This window comes from Sus scrofa, chromosome 7 (genome assembly GCF_000003025.6).
Source record: "Sus scrofa isolate TJ Tabasco breed Duroc chromosome 7, Sscrofa11.1, whole genome shotgun sequence".
Classification (NCBI taxonomy): domain Eukaryota; kingdom Metazoa; phylum Chordata; class Mammalia; order Artiodactyla; family Suidae; genus Sus; species Sus scrofa.
Window position 1 is genome coordinate 113,045,026 of NC_010449.5, and position 12,706 is coordinate 113,057,731.

The following is a 12,706-nucleotide window of genomic DNA, read 5'->3' on the forward strand; positions in this document are numbered from 1 at the left end:
TACGCGTTCTCACTCGGAATCCCTAATTCTCACCGCCATGCACCCGCTGGTCTCAGGAGTTCAGGAGCTACACGAGGATATTTTGGGGGAGTGGGCCCCTTCCTCGAGAGGTCAAGCCATAGGGGCCAGGGTGATCACTGGGACCCTGCCGCTCCGGGGCGGCCAGCCCAACGTCCGGGGGAGGGGAGGGGGAGAACAGGTGTACCCTCTCGGCCCCTGGCTGGGCCAGGAACGCGGCAGGGTCCTGCACCAGGCGCGCCGGCTCTAGAGTTGGAAACACCTCCAGACCCCGGACACTGACCCCACAGCCAGCCGGGGCGCTTCATGAGTCCTCTGCGTCCCAGGGGCTACCCGGGGACCCGCTTGGGACCGGTCTGCTGCGACCGCAGGCGGGCGGGAGAGGAGCCGGTGCCCCAACAATGGGGCAGGGAGCCGGGCACACTCACCCAGGTCACCAGCGGGCTCTGCAGGAAGAGCTCCATGAGCTCGGAGACCGTCACGTCCATGCTGAGGCTGTGCCCGCCGGCTCCTCGCCCCGCGTCCTCGTCCCCCGCGGCCCGCGGCACAAAGCGGCTCTGGCGGCCGGCGCGGGGCTGCGGCGGCTCGCGCCCGGGAGACAAAGGCGGGGCGCGAGCCCACGTTCCGCGGCTTCGGCGGCCCCGCGCCCCGCGCCCCGCCGGGACTGGGGGAAGGGGAGGGCCCGCCGCTCGGGGAGGAACAATGCGGGCGACGGCCCCGCCCCTCGGCGGCCCTGGGCGGCCGGCGCGCCGCCTCGCGGTGCCGGGGACCGGAGCCGGGGCGCGGGCGCGGCTGCGCTGGGCGCCAGGAGGGGGCGGTGGCCCGCACGTGCGTAGGGGGAGGGGGCGTCCGGGCTGCCCGCACGTGGGGCTGCAGCCGCACGCCTACGCGGAGCGCGGCGGCCGAGCGCTTAGGGCCCCAGCACGTGGCTCTTCCCTGCGCGCGTGCGTCGGCCGCGGGGCCACCGCGCCAAGTGCGGGCCGGAGCGCGCCAGCGTTGGCCCCGGCTTGTGCCTCCCCGGGTGCTCGCCCAGGGCACGGGGTCCCGGGGAGCCCTGCCCGCAGAGGTGGGCCCCTGTGCGCCGCACGCTGGGGGTCCAGCGGAGCTCACTAGCCGGAAATTGAAGGCCCTGGGCAGGTGCAGCCCATCCGCCGCGCAGAGCACCCCGCCCCCTGCCGCCAGGTGCCGCCGAAGCCCCGCCCAGGTTCGTGGCGTGGGAGCCAAGCCCGCGCGCCTCACGTGTTGGGCTCAGTCTCGCCCGCCTGTGGGCGCAGGTCCCGAGGTCTAAGGAGGAAAGTTTGTGTTGAGGTTAGACCTCTTGCGCTCCACAGTTCCACCTCCCAGACTGTCAGCTTTCTAGAAGTTCCCGCAGTACTGTGGCTACCCTGAGCTGGGCCCTGCCCCAGCCATGGCACCCCTCGGTTGACTCCTAACACCACCTACACTTTGCCGGAGAGGAGTTAAATACCAGATTCCAGCTTGGAGAACGAAACAGCAGCTTAGTGGCAAGCGACAGGAAAGGACAAGGAAAACAGGCCTGGGCCCCGGCCCAGACCTCTCTGCTGAGACAGCTGCGGTGGACTCCGGGTGGCCTCTGCCACCCCATCTTGGGCTGGTAATAATTTCACACTTCGATTCAGTTCAAAACACTTTATACGACTTAATTATCTCAGCACACCGGTGTGGTATTGATCCGAAGCGCGAGTGTAATTGCCTGCAAGTATACAGTAGGCAGTAAATGGCTGCTGGTGTGATTGTCAGTAACTTGAAAGTTGACTCTGTTAAGTGTTGAGGCTGCGGCATCTGCCGGTGAAGTGTGGTATTGCGGCCGCATTCTGTGGTAACTTATTGGGCTTGGAGTCCCTACAGTATAGAAGTCTGGGTGACCCGGGGGAAAAAAGCGGAAGACGGCGGAAGAACTTACGTTTTGAGCTTATGTGGTTTTCTTGTGCACCAGAAATTCACTTATTCTCTTATTACTTAATTGTCTATGTTGTAAAATCAGTTGGAAAATAGATAAAATGTTTATCTCTGTGTTGTGCGGCCAATTTTTTTTTTTACTCATTAACCTCAACTCTTTTGCAAAGACAAAGAGGGGGGTCTTCAATTTGATGAAGAAATATGTAGAACAACTGCTTTTTTTGTGGTAAAACATCGCCCTTACTGGTAAGAGACTTTGTCCCTGGGGATATTGACAGTCCTTGGGCCACAACCATGTCAGGAATTTCTGTTTAGGGGTCAGTTAACTGCTCTGTTCGTTCACCCTTAGCAGTTCATCAGCTCAGCCCCACCTCACCTCATTCAGAAGGAGCCGAGTCGGTGTCCTTGTTCCCTTGCGAGGCAGATGGTCAGGTAAACTGGATGGTGCCCAGGATGCAGGGTTGAAAGTCTTCAAGGGGCTGGATGACCTGAACAAGGCTCTTGTAGAAGTCCACTTAACTCCATAAAATCAGACGTTTTCCCTGCATGACTCTCCAAGGTAATTTTGAGGTTCAAGGTGATGCATTGTAAAAAGGGTCTATAAAAGTTGTCTTTCTCACTGTCTCTCCTTCGTCTTTTGCCCACTTCTCCTGCTGCTATGAGAGTTGTTTCCCTTCAGTCTCCATTGGGTTGGGGCATAAACTTCAGGGAGCAAACACCCAGACCATCTACTAACCACTAAGCGGTGGCCCTCCATACCCCCTGCATCCCTCCCAACCAATCCTGGGCCTTCGCTCCATCTGTTTGAGACTTAACCCTTTATTTAAAATTTTTTTTCTTGTTCACTTCTGCACGAAAATAATTTCTTTTATACATTGCTTCTTAGAAGCAGTATTTTAATTATTTTCTTCATTCTGTTAGAGGAATTTTCTCCCCCTCTCTAAAAATGCTGGCTCAGCATTGTAAGCTAATAGCATCTCTGATATTTGATAGGAGCTTAAATTGTTTGTACAACTTTGAGGAGGCGGGAGAGTGGCTGTTTATTAATGTCTTCATATTTAATTTTCATTATAATGAGCGTATATCTCATAACAAAATTTTTGTGTTAAAAACACATAACAAATGTACCATCTTAAACCCACTGAAGTATACAGTTCAGTAGTATTAAGTTTGCTGTGTAGACCGTGCCACCATCCATTCCCCATAACTCTTTTCATCTTGAAAATCTGACTCAACCTGTAACTGTCCCGTCTCTCCTCCCTCTAGCCCCTGGCAACTCTAATTCTACTTTCTGTCTTTATTATTTTGACTACTCTAAGTCCTACAGATAAGTGGACTCATACGGTATTTGTCTTTCTGTAACTGACTTATTTCACTTACCATAATGTCCTCAAGATCTATCCATGTTGTAGCATATTGCAGAATGTCCTTCCTTTTTGAGGCGGAATAAAATTCTATTGTATGTATATGTCAGATTTTGCTTATCTGTTCCTTGGTGGATGGACACTTGTGTTGCTTCCATGTTTTAGCTTTTGTGAATAATGCTACTGGGAACGCGGATATACACGAATCTCCTCGAGACCTTGCTTTCAGTTCTTCTGATATGTAACCAGAAGTGGGATTGCTGGATCATATGGTAATTATATTTTAAAAAATTTTTAGGTACTGTTTTCAGTAGTGGTGCTCAAGGCTTCCACTCTTTCCACGTCCCCCTCAAAACTTCTTGTTTTTTTTTTTTTTTTGATAGTAGCCATCCTGCTGTACTACGTAATAGAGTATGAGGTGGTATCTCATTGTATTTTTGATTTGCATTTCCCTTAATGAGTAGTGATGGTGAGCATCTTTTCATGTGATTATTTGCTGTTTATATATCTTTGGAGGAATGTCTATTTCAGTACTTTTTTATTTAAGACCATTTTTTAGTGGGATTGCTGCTTTTTAATTGTTGAGTGTGGCATTTCTCCATATATTCTGGGTATTAATCCCTTATCAGTCATGTCATTGGTAAACATTTTCTCTCATTCTGTGTTGCCTTTTGTGATAGGGTTTCTTGATGTACAAAGTTTTTAAATTTTCTTGAAATCCAGTTTGTCTGTTTTCTTTTGTTGCTTGTACCTTTAGTGTTATATCCAAGAAATCATCACCAAATCCAATGTCGTGAAGCTTTTGTCCTGTGTTTTCTTCTAAGAGTTTTATCATTTTAGCTCTTTGTTTTTTGATCATTGATATATGTTGCATTAATTTTTGTGTATGATATTAGGTAAGGGTTTAATTCCTTCTTTTGCATGTGGATGTCCAGTTTTCCCAGCACCATTTGTTGAAAAGACTGTCTTTTCCCAATGGAGTAGTCTTGACACTCTTGTCAAAAATCATTTAACTGTATATGAACGTGCTTATTTCTGGACTCTTTATTTATTCCATTGGTGTTTATGTCTGTCTTTATGCCAGTACCACACTGTTTTGATTATTGTACCTTGGTAGTAGGTTTTTAAAGAAATATTTGTAGTTTTATTGGGATATAATTGACATATAGCAGTGTATAAATTTAAGGTGTACCATATAATAATTTGACTTATGTATGTTGTGAAATGGTTATCACAGTAAGTTTAGTTAACATTTATCATGTCATAAAGATACAAAAAATTTTTTTTACTTGTGATGATAACTCTTAGGATTTACTGTCTTAATAACTTGGGTGTATACCATACGATGTTAACTATAGTGATCAAGTTGTACATTCCATCCCAAGTATTTATTTCCTTTATAATTGGAAGTTTGTGCTGGTTGACTACCTTCCTCCAATTTCTCCTCCCCCCAACTTCTGCCTCTGATAACCACACATATGATCTTTTTTTCCCTGTGAGTTTTGTTGGGAGTATTGTTCTTTGTTTTTTAGATTCCTCATACAGGTTAGATCATACAGTACTGGTCTTTCACTCCGCCTTATTTCACTTAGTGCAATGTCAGTTTATCCCAAGTGGCAGAATCTCCTCCTTTTATATGGCTGAATAATATTGCATGTGTTTATATTCCATGACTTCTTTATCCATTCATCCATGGATGGATACTTAGGTTGTTTCCACGTCTTGCTTATTGTAAACAATTCTTGTGTGAGCATAGGGGCGGTGCAGATATCTCTTTGAAGGAGTGTTTTTGTTTCCTTTATACATAGACCTGTAAATAGAATTATTGAATCACATGGTAGTTATAGTTTTACTTTTTTGGTGAATCTCTATACTGGCTTCCATAGTGGCTGTACCAGTTTACAGTCCCACCCGACTGGACACAAGGGTCCTTTTCTTCATATATTTGCCAGCATTTGTTCTCTCTTGTCTTTCTGAGTCTAGCCATGCTGACAAGTATGAGGTGATATCTCATATTTTTGATTTGCATTTCCCTGTTGATTATGTTGACCATATTTTCATGTACCTGTTGTCCATTCATTTATCTTTTTTTTGAAAAATGTCTGTTCAGGGCTCTTGCTCATTTTTTTTTTTTTCTTTTGTCCTTTTAGGGCCGCTCCTGTGGCGCATGGAGGTTCCCAGGCTAGGGGTCTAATCAGAGCTGTAGCTGCTGGTCTACGCCAAAGCCATAGCAATGCCAAATTCAAGCCATGTCTGTGACCTACACCACAGCTCACAGCACCGCCAGATCTTTAACCCACTGAGCAAGGCCAGGGATCAAACCCGCAACCTCATGGTTCCTAACTGAATTCATTTCCACTGTACCACAACGGGAACTCCCCTTGCTCATTTTTTAAATTTGATTATTTGGTTTTTGAGTTGTATGAGATTCTTTATATTTTGGATATTAACCCCTTATCAGATATATGATTGGCAAATATAGTCTCCCATTCTATATGTTGCCTTTTCATTTTGTTGATGATTTTCTTTGCGGTGCAGAAGCTTATCAGTTTGAGATTATTTTTGCTTTTGTTGCCTCTGCTTTTGGTGTCAGATCTAGAAAATCACTGCCAGGATTGATGTTAAGAAGGGTACTGCCAGGAGTTCCCGTCGTGGCTCAGTGGTTAATGAATCTGACTAGGAACTATGAGGTTGCGGGTTCGATCCCTGGCCTTGCTCAGTGGGTTAAGGATCCAGCATTGCCATGAGCTGTGGCTCAGATCCCGCATTGCCGTGGCTCTGGAGTAGGCTGGCAGCTACAGCTCCGATTGGACCCCTAGCCTGGGAACCTCCATATGCCGAGAGTGCAGCCCTATAAAGCAAAAAAAAAAAAAAAAAAAAAAAAAAAGAAGGGTACTGCCTACATTTTCTTCTGACAGGTTTATAGTTTTCAGATGTTACATTCAACTCAATCTATTTTGAGTTAATTTTTGTGTGTGGTATAAGATAGGAGTCCAGTTTCATTCTTTCGCATGTAGCTGTTCAGTTTTCCCAACACCATTTATTGAAGAGACACTGTTTATTGAAAGGACACATTCCATATTACATATTTTTGGCTCCTTTATTATAAAATAATTGACCATATGAGAGTGGGTTTATTTCTGGGCTCTATTCTGTTCCATTGATGAATGTGGTATTTTTATTCAATACTATTCTATTTTGATTACTATAGCTTTATGATATAGTTTGAAATCAGGACGCATGATGCCTCCAGATTTGTTCTTCTTTCTCGAGATGGCTTTGGCTATTCATGGTCTTCGTAATTTCATACAAATTCTGGGATTGTTTTCCTGTTTCTGTGAAAAGTGCCATTGGAATTTTGATAGGGATAGCACTGAATTTGTGTATATTGCTTTGGATAGTTTGAATATTTTAACACTATTGATTCTTCCAATCCATAAGCATGGAATATCTTTCCATTTTATTTGTGTCTTGAGTAAGTTTTTTCAGTCCGTGTCATAATAGTTTTTGGTGCATGGGTCTTTCACCTTGCTGGTTAAATTTATTCCTAGGTATTTTATTCTTTTTAATGCAATTTAAAATGGGATTGTTTCCTTAATTTTCTCTCTCTCTCTCTCTCTTTTTTTTTGCTTTTTAGGGCCACAACCTTGGCATATGGAGGTTCCCAGGATAGAGGTCAAATTGGAGCTGTAGCCGCCAGCCTACACCACAGCCACAGCAACACCAGATCCAAGCCGTGTCTGCGACCTACACCACAGCTCACGGCAACGCTGGATTCCCCAACCCACAGAGCGAGGCCAGGGATCAAACCTATGTCCTCATGGATGCTAGTCAGATTCATTTCCACTGAGCTGCAACAGGGACTCCTAATTTCTCTTTCTAATAGTTATTGGTGCATAGAAACACAATGGATTCTGTGTACTGATATTGTATCTTGCAACTTCACTGGATTCATTTATTTGTTTAATAGTGTTTTTGGTGGGGTCTTTTGGGTTTTCTATATATGACATTATTGCCTGCCAACAGTAGCAGTTTTATTTCTTCCTTTCAGATTTGGATGTCTTTTACATCTTTTTCTTGGCTAACTGTTTTGGCAAGAATTTCCAGTACTGTATTGAAAAAGTGATGAAAGTAGGCATCTCTATCTTGTTTCTCACCTTAGAGGAAAAGCTTTCGGGTTTCACCATTGAGTATGATGTTAGTCATGGCCTTGCCATAGATGGCTTTTATCAGTATGTTATTTTCTCTCTACCCACTTGGTTGTGAGTGTCTGTCATAAACAGATGTTGAGGTTTGTCAAGTGTTTTTCTGCATCCATTGAGATGATAATATGATTTTTATCCTTTGCTTCGTTAATGTTGTATGTCACATTGATTGATTTGCAGATGCTGAACCATGATGGCATCCCTGGAATAATCCCACTTGATCATGGATGTGATCCTTTAATGTATTGTTGAGTTTGGCTTGCTCATATTTTATCAAGGATTTTTGCATCTATATTCATCAGTGATACTGGTCTATCATCTTGTGGCACCCTTGTCTAGTTTTGGTTTCAGAGTAATGCTGGTCTCATAAAATGAGTTTGGAATATTTATTCCTATTGTTTTTGGAAAAGTTTGAGTAGGATTGATATTTATTCTTCTTTGAATGTTTTGGTAGAAGTTACCAGTTAAGTTGTCTAGTCCTACCTAGATTTTTGTTCATTGGGAAGTGTTTATCACAGTTCAGTCTCCTTACTAATAATAGGTCTACTCAGATTCAAGATTCAGTTTGGAAGTTGGTATGTTTCTAGGAATTTACTCATTTTTTTTTCTAGGTTGTTCAGTGTGTTGTCCTATGGATGTTCATAGAGGTCTTTTACCATCCTATGTATCAGTCGTAAAATCTCCTTTTTCATTTCTGATTTTATTTTTTGATTTTTATTCTTGGCGAACCTGAAAGTTTGTCAATTTTTTTATGTTTTCACAGAGCTAACTTTCAGCTCTGAGTTTTATTGATCATTTCTGTTGTCTTTTTAGTTTGTATTCCATTTATTTCCACTCTGATCTTTGTTATTTCTTTCCTTCTCCTAACTTTGGGCTTTGTTTCTCCTTCTTTTTCCAGTTCTTTGAGGTATAAAATTATTTGCGTTTTTCCTGTTTCCTGAGGCAAGCATTTATTGCTGTGAATTTCTCCCTTAGAATTGCTCTTATTGCATCCTATTCATTTTCTAATGCTGTATTTCCATTTTCATTCTTCCTGGACTCATTGGTGCATCAGAATGTTGTTAATTTCACATATTTGTGAATTTTCCAGTTTTCTTCTTACAGTTGATTTCTAGTTTCATACCATTGTGGTTAGAAACGATGCTTGACATGATTTCAGTCTTCCTACATTTATTAAGATGTGTTTTGTGGCCTAGCATGTGATTTATCCTGGAAAATGTTGCATGTGCACTTGAGAAGAATGTGTGTTCTACTGCTTTTGGCTGGAATGCTTTGCATATATCACTTAAGGCTATGTGGTCTAACGTGTCCTTTAAAGCTTTTTTTTAAAACTGACTTTCTCTCTAGATGATCTATCCATTGATGTACATGGGGTGTTGAAATCCCCTATTATTGTTGTATTGCTGGCTGTTTTCCCCTCTAGAGCTGTTAATATTTGCTTTATAAATTTGAGTATTCCTTTGTTGGGTGCATAAATATTTACAAATATTATGTTCTTGTCAGATTGACTCCTTTATCATTATGCAAAATCCCTTCCTGGTCTCTTGTCACAGTCTTTGTTTTAAAGGTTACTTTGGAGTTCCTGTTGTGGCTCCGTTGTTAATGAATTTGACTAGGAACCATGAGCTTGTGGGTTCGATCCCTGGCCTTGCTCAGTGGGCTGAGGATCCGGTGTTGCCATGAGCTGTGGTGTAGGTTGTAGACGCGGCTCGGATCCTGCATTGCTGTGGCTCTGGCATAGGCCAGCAACTACAGCTCCGTTTAGACCCCTAGCCTGGGAACCTCCAATATGCCATGGAAGCAGCCCTAGAAAAGGCAAAAAAAATAATAGTAATAGAGGTTATTTTCTCTAATATAGGAATAGGTACCCCAGCTTTCTTTTGATTTCCTCATTTGTATGGAATAGCTTTTTTCTATCCCTTTTCTTTCAGTTTCTGTGTGCCCTTGCATCCAAAGTGAGTCTCTTAAAGGCAGGATACAGATGAGTCTTTTTTTTTTTTTTTTTTAACTCCATCCAGTCACTTTATGTCTCTTGATTGGAAAATTTAGTCCATTTACATTTGAAGTAATTATTGATAGGTATATGCTTATTGCCATTTTGTTCATTGTTTTAGAGTTTTATAGTTCCCCTATGTTCCTTTCTTCTTTGCTGGCTCTCTTTTGTGGTTTGATGGCTTTTTTTAGTAGTATGCTTAGATTCCTTTCTCATTGTATTTTGGTATCTATTATAGGTTTTTGCTTTATGGTTACCATAAGACTTAACATATAGTATTTATACTTGTAGTAATCTATTATAAGTTGATAACTTAAGTTTGAACACACTCTAAAGCTAATTTTTTACTCCTTCCCAAAGTTTTTTGGTTTTGATATCATATTTTACATCCTTTTTTTTTTTTAAATAACTGCACCTGTGGCACATGGATGTTTTCAGACCAGGGACTCAGCTGCAGTCTGTACTGCAGTTGTGGCAATGCTGGCTCCTTTAACCCACCTGCTGGGCTGGGGACAGAACCCGTGCCTCTGCAGCAACCTGAGCCATTGCAGTTGGATTCTTAACTCACTGCACCACACCTGGTATTCCTACATCTTTTATCTTCTTTATTCCTCCACTAATTATTATAGTTGTTTTTACTATATTTGGGGTTTTTTTGGGGGTGGTTGGTTTTTTTGCTTTTTAGGGCTGCACCTGTGGCATATGAAGTTCCCTGGCTAAGGGTTGAATCAGTGCTGCAGCTGCCAGCCTATACCAGAGCCACAGCAGCTAGGGCTCCGAGCCAGGTCTGTGACCTACACCACAGCTCACGGGAACACGGAATCTTTAACCCACTTAACAAGGCCAGGGATCGAACCCACACCCTCATGGGTATTAGCTGGGTTCGTAACCCACTGAGCCACAATGGTAACTCTCTACATTTGTTTTTTAACCTTCCTATTAGCTTTTTAAGTAACTGGTCTGCTCTCTCTACTATATATTTACCTTTACCAGTGAGATTTATACTTTCTTATTACTAATTAGCACTCTTTATTTTCGGTGTTAAGCAGTCCCTTATTTCTTGTAAGGCTGGTTTAGTGGTGGTTAACTCCTTTAGTTTTTTAACCTGTCTGCAAAATTCTCTCTTTCAATGCTGAATGATAACTTTTCCAGGAACTTTTCTTCTCTTAGCACCTTGAATATATGGGACCACTCCTTTCTGACGTAGAAAGATTCTGCTGAAAAATCTGAGTCTTCTGGCAGTTTCTTTATATGTAATAAGTTGGGGTTTCGTTTTTTGGTTTGTTTGCTACTTTTAAAACTCCTGTGTTTAACTTTCGACATTTTAATGATAATGTGTCTTGGTGTGGGTTTTTTTTTTTTTTTTTAATTTATCTTATTTAGAACTCTCTGTGCTTCCCAGACTTGGATGTCTGTTTCCTAACCTACGTTAAGGAAATTTTCAGTCCTTCTGTCTTCAAGTAAGTTTTCTGGGAGTTCCTGTCATGGCTCAGTGGTTAACAAACCCGACTAGCAACCATGAGGACGCAGGTTCGATCCCTGGCCTCGCTTAGTGGGTCAAGGATCTGGTGTTGCTGTGAGCTGTGGTGTAGGTCGCAGACGCGGCTCAGATCCCGCATTAATGTGGCTCTGGCATAAACTGGTGGCTATCACTCCAATTCAGCCCCTAGCCTGGGAACCTCCATATGCTGCCAGTGTGGCCCTAAAAGACAAAACAACAAATTTCCTGCTCTTTTCTTTCTCTCCCTTCCTCCTTTTGAGATTCCAACACTGAGAATGTTAGTGCATTTTTGTTTAATTTTTATTGAAATATAGTTGACTTACAATGTTGTGTTAGTTTCAGATATACAGCAAAGTGATTCATTTTATATATATATATAAATTTTTTTGTTTTTTTTTTTTTGTCTTTTTGCTATTTCTTGGGCCGCTCCCGCGGCATATGGAGGTTCCCAGGCTAGGGGTTGAATCGGAGCTGTAGCCACCGGCCTACGCCAGAGCCACAGCAACGCAGGATCCGAGCTGCGTCTGCAACCTACACCACAGCTCACGGCAACGCCGGATCGTTAACCCACTGAGCAAGGGCAGGGACCGAACCCGCAACCTCATGGTTCCTAGTCGGATTCGTTAACCACTGTGCCACGATGGGAACTCCTTATATATATATATAAATTTTTACAGATTCTTTTACATTATACATTATTACAAGATATTGAATGTAGTTCCTGTTCTATACAGTAGATTTTCCTTGGTTATCTATTTTATATATGGCAGTATGTGTGTTTTAATCCCTAACTCTTAATTTATCCTTCTCCCTTTCCCCTTTGGTAACCGTAAGTTTATTTTCTATGTCTGTGAATCTGCTTCTCTTTCATAATTTCATTTGTGTCATGTTTTTAGATTCCACATATAAGCGATATCATATGATGTTTGTCTTTCTCTTACTTCACTTAATATGATAACCTCTAGGTCATCCATGTTCCTGCAAATGATGTTACTGTTTCATTCTTTTTTATGGCTGAGTAATATTCGGTTGTGTATATATAACACATCTACATTCCTGTGTTGATGGACACTTAGGTTGCTACTATGTCTTGGCTGTTGTAGATAGTGCTGCTGTGAACATTGAGGTGCAGGGATCTTTTTTAATTACAGTTTTCTCCAGATATGTGCCCAGGAGGGGGATTGCTGGATTATATGGTGATGAAAATGTTAGTATGTTTGGTGTTGTCCCATAAGCTCCTTAAATTGTCTTTACTTTTTAAATTCTTTTTTCTTTTTGCGGATATGACCAGATGAGTTGGGTTGCCCTGTTTTTTTTGTTTGGTTGGTTTTTTTATGGCCACGCCTGCAGTATATGGAAGTTCCTGGACTAGGGGTTGAATTGGAGCTGCAGGTGATGCCTGTGCCACAGCCACAGAAATACTGGATCCAAGCCACATCTGCAGCCTTTGCCCCAGCTTACCACAACACTGGATCTTTAACACACTGAGCAAGGCTAGGGATTGAACCTGCATCCACACAGAGACAGTCAGATCCTTAAGCTGCTGAGCTACACAAAAGGAACCTCCGCGCTGCCCTGATTTTAAGGTCACAAAACTTTTCTTCTGTTTCGTCTAGTGTACTCTTAAACTTCTCTGTGTACTTGTCAGTACAGTTACTATATTCTTAGCCCTATGACTTCTATTTGCTGTTTTCTATAGTTTCTT

The 12,706-nt window shown here is 42.8% G+C and overlaps 1 long non-coding RNA gene across 1 annotated transcript in view; it reads left to right on the forward strand.

Annotated features, from left to right (window-relative positions):
- Positions 768-12,706, forward strand: part of LOC106504538 — a 77,029-nt gene continuing 65,090 nt past the window's right edge. The window contains exon 1 of the long non-coding RNA XR_002346031.1: positions 768-1,633. This is a non-coding gene — a long non-coding RNA (uncharacterized LOC106504538). The remainder of the gene's footprint in view (positions 1,634-12,706) is intronic.